This window comes from Aethalodelphis obliquidens, unplaced genomic scaffold (assembly GCF_003676395.1).
Source record: "Aethalodelphis obliquidens isolate GAN/ISIS:26980383/991018 unplaced genomic scaffold, ASM367639v1 scaffold1897, whole genome shotgun sequence".
NCBI classification, from domain to species: Eukaryota; Metazoa; Chordata; class Mammalia; order Artiodactyla; family Delphinidae; genus Aethalodelphis; species Aethalodelphis obliquidens.
In genome coordinates this window covers 1-4,417 of record NW_020839804.1, presented here as the reverse complement: position 1 = coordinate 4,417, position 4,417 = coordinate 1, and the positions used below count along the sequence as shown (strand labels likewise).

The window sequence follows — 4,417 nt, the reverse complement described above, 5'->3', positions numbered from 1 at the left end:
CCCCCCCGTACAGCCTTAGACGCCTACACTGTACACACACGCTCCCCACCCACCCTCCGCACCCCCTCCTCTTCCACGCCTCTCAGCCCCTCCAAACCACTCTGCTAATAAAATCCAAGCAGCTTCTCCCGAAAACTTCCACAGCCCGGGAAGTGGCTCGCCGGGAATTGTACCCCTACGCTGCAAGATTTACATAAGCCAAGCCCCATTCCTGACCTCTAAGGCGGCTCCTCTCCTCCAACCCCCGCCCTGTCCCCGCCCTGCCGAGATGACCAATGGGCGGGCCGGCTGCTGAAGGGGGAAGTGACGTCATCATACCCGCCCACTTCGGGAGTCCACCAAGCCGAGGTAACACGCCTCTTACCCTTTATCTGAGATACCGGCGGATTTCGCCAGCCTCCTCGAATTCTTACCTTTTGTCCTGCGTTACACGCCGGGGAAAGGAATTCTGGGATCGTGTGTTATGCTGATCCAAAATGTTTTTAAGAAATAAAGAAGTTGTAAAACAATGGATACAAGTATATATTTATGTATGTGTCTTGTGTGTAGACATGTAGATTCAGGGTTACATCTCAGAGTGCTACTCGGTGTATTTTCTGTGCACGTCCTTCCTACTTCAATCTCGTGGTATACCAGGGACCATGTTTTTCCCTTCCTCACCATACAGAATACAAGAAATGACGATTCTGAAAAAGAAGCTGATGACCAGAACAAGGGATAGGAAGATGACCTGTTTGCTTGAAGAGCGAGGTTGGTTTTTTCGTTTGTTTTCTCCACCTGGGTGAGACTGGGCTAGACCTGAGGGCGGGGCGAGGGGAGGCTGAAGAAGGCAGCCAACTTGTGTTTTCAGACCAGAGAGCAAGGAGCGGAGTGACTTGATCCTTGAGGGTGCCTTTGGCTCCAGGGGGAAGCTGACTCTTCCGGAGAATCTTGGAGCCGACAACTAAGGAACTCAGCACCCAGCTAACTTCCAGGAGGAAGCTTCCTTTCCTCCTCCTGCTTTCCCCCTTTCCCCTCCTTTCTCTCTCTGCAGCCATCAGAAATAAACTCTGGCTCATTTCATCTGAAATAGGCTTTATTCCAGGGATAGTAATAGCGCAGAGAATCTCTGAAAAAGATCTCTAGAAAAATCTCTAGAAAAGATAAGGAAACAGATTATCCCCTAGAGCCTCCAGAAGGTAAGGCAGCCCTATTGACCCCTTGATTTTAGTCCAGTGAGACCTTTGTTGGACTCCTAACCTACAGAACTGTAATATAATAAATGTGTGTTCTTTTAAGCCACTAAACTCATGGTCACTTATTACAGCAGACATAGAACACCAATTCAATAAGTGTCTAGCACATTCACCTTAGCAGTAATAAGATGGGGGACATAATGAACCCTATATAAATCTGCAGGTCGTCTGTCTGTCCTAGGTTGACAGGTCAAGAGATACTGGTACATGTTTAAAGCATTACATTAGGTATGTTTTTTCCTTTCCGTTTTTTCCCTAAAGGACTCTCGCCCTATTTCCTGCACAGGGGTACCCAACATGGTTCTCACTGGAATTACAGCAAATTGGAAGACAGTGGTGGTGACACAGGTTGATTTCATTTGCTTTTAAGAACGGCTTCTAACACGTAGAGGGAAAGAATATAATTTATGGAAAGTTAAATACCGTAGAATCCTCCATCCCAAAGATTCATTTTTCGCAACCATTTTTTTTTTTTTAGGGTGAAGAGCTACTTTTCAAAGGGTGAGACACAAGAATGGCTTTTAGGAATTTTCCCCCAAAGTAATCTGTGACTGGATCCTGTTGCCGAAACTTGGCCTCTGTTCACCGGTGCCGAAGAGAAATGCGGAAACAGAGTTTTGGGTGAAGCAGAAAAGAGTAGCTTTTATTGCTTTGCCAGGCAGAGGGGGCCACAGCGGGCTAATGCCCTCAAGACTGTGTGACCCACCCTGGAGGGCATAGTGAGGAGCCTTACAGCGTTGGAGGAGCAGGGCGTGATCAGCTCGCAGACAGTTCTCGGATTGGCTGGCATCAAAGTGAAGTTTCAAGCGTCATCAACCTTCTGGTTTCAACCAGTCCAGGGTCTATGTGCTTGTGGGCGGCGCTTTCCATCTGGAGGGGGTCTGCGCCCTGTAAAACCACTTAGGAGTGTGTGTCGGGCCTTCATCGGTAGCTTCAGTGAACTGGGAGTTCGATGATTCTGCCGTGTGGCGGATTTATAGTCTACATTGCTGCCCGTTCCCCAGCCCAACAGCTGTTCTTTGTTTCTACACCTTCACATTCCCGAATCACTAACTCTTGAGTCAGCACTTTACTTCAAAAGACAAGGGCACGGGGCCTCGTACACGGTTTCAATCCTGACCAGCTCTGAGATTTACACGATGCATATGCTGTTGTTTTCATAAATGTTAACGTCCGTAAAATGAAGTTCTTAGAAGCATTATTTGAGTTCTCCATTGACTACTGATTACACCATCAATGCCTTCCAGCCCTGGCAGCACAGGGAGGAAGGAAGAATTGCTGGGATGCTTGCATCGCCACAGGGCAAGAGGTCCTCAAATTTTACTGCTTTATCTTTAAGTAAGACTTCATAGTTCGGCTGACTTTTCATCCATTCTTGCTGATTCTGCCAGTGAGTTCCTCTGTAGTGACAGCCAAAGGCACTCATGGAAAATACTTAACCAAGCGTAAAGGCAGAAGTCGAGGTCACTTCATCTACTACGGAAGTGGGGCATGTGTCTACCTCAGGCCTGAGTCTTTCGCTGGGTCTTTTGGTAACTGGTGGCGGTGGTGGTGACAATGTTTGAGTTGTTTTATTTTTTATTTTATGTTTTATCTTTATTTTATTTATTTATATTTTTGGCCACGCCGGCGGGGGCCTGCGGGACCTTAGTTCCCCGACCACGGATCGAACCCCTGCCCCCTGCAGTGGAAGCTCACAGTCTAAGCACTGGACCGCCGGGGAAGTCCGTGAGTTTTTTGTTCATGTTGTCGTTCGTTTTAGTTTCTCAACTGTTACTAGGAAATAATTGTGGAGCAAGTGCTTGGTTTTAATTCTGGAAGGCAAAAGAACGTAACTAAGGACTTTTCCCGAGGAACGCTTTGAGATTTTTATGTCCATTTGTGGTGTGACTTACCCACTTTTCAATTAAGGATTCTTAATTAAAGGAAAACAAGCTTATTTATAGGTTTGAATCAGTGTTATAGAACAACAGGTTTTCGACTGGGATCCGCAGCCCACCCGCATCAGAAACGTGTGGTCTGTGTTTACGTGAAAAACTGCAGACTCTAGGGCCTCACACCAACGAAACCTCCGGGGATTGGAGCCCAGGAAGGAGCTTCTGTAATCTCCACAGCTGATTCTGAGGCACTCTAAATGTAAGAACTGCCCTTTAATATTTTTAGATAAGGGGATTGTTACAAAATGACAAGAGGGTAGATCATTCTTTTAAACTTAGACTTCAAGCATTAGACAGTGAGGTGAGCTCTTCGTGACAGTTTGTCTTTCCTATTCTTCCCCACTCAGCCTAGGGACTCGTGCAGAAATTAGAGACGAAGTAGGGGAAGAAAAACTTATTTCTTTACACACATTTTGCTCTAATAGCCACCGAAAAGATTGTTTCATTTCCTCTCACTGACCCTGTCCACCAGTTATGTTGGCCTTTAACGTATCGCTGTAGCAGCATGTATAAATATATATCATACATTTATTCACACATACACACCTTCGAAAGCACTGCGAAGACACAGACTAGGCTTTAGCACAACTGGGGGCCGCTCACGTGTCACTTAATAATGGTCACTGGTTCATTTACACAAGACTTTCAACAGGCTTGGTGTGGCCAGTAGCCCCCAAGTCCCAGGGAGAAGTTAGGATGACAAAATCGGACAGTATATTTAGAGTGAGGTCAGTACCCTTCTTGGAGATCATAAAAGAATAGAAATAGGAGGTCTAGGCTAAGCAAGAGACGGCATCTGGGAGTCGCTGCTCTCACCACGTGGATTCAAAGAACTCGGGTGTTGCAGTGTAGACCGACGCCCAGCCTGACTGTGACCCAGCTGCGCTGGCCCCGGGTCAGGTCGTCGGGCCCCTGCCAACACTGTCCTGCAGGGCACCGCTGCTCAGTCCTGAGCTTCTCGATCTACCGTGGAGCTCCAGCGTGGGGACCACATGCTCCATTGCTGGGAAGCAGGTCCTATTTCCCCTGAGTTGACCCTCGGAGGATGAGGCGAGAAATGTGCTGTTGCTGGTTCCCGAGCCCCTGGGGCGTTCAGAAGCAGTGCCACAAGGTCCTCTACAAACTGTGCCTGTTTTGCTCAGTGCTGGGCCCGGTGGACCTTGGCTGGTTATTCCTCAACTGCAGGAGAGGCCCTCTGCCTTTCGCCCTGCCCCACCAGGCCACATCTCTGACTCCTTCCAGACC

The 4,417-nt window shown here is 47.9% G+C and overlaps 1 long non-coding RNA gene across 1 annotated transcript; it reads left to right on the top strand.

Annotated features, from left to right (window-relative positions):
• The first annotated feature begins 359 nt into the window (after window positions 1–359).
• On the top strand, window positions 360–2,436 carry LOC113617121 (uncharacterized). Its single transcript, XR_003431519.1, has 4 exons — window positions 360–530; window positions 668–750; window positions 851–1,583; window positions 1,714–2,436. It is a non-coding gene; the product is annotated as an uncharacterized LOC113617121 (long non-coding RNA).
• Window positions 2,437–4,417: the final 1,981 nt, after the last annotated feature.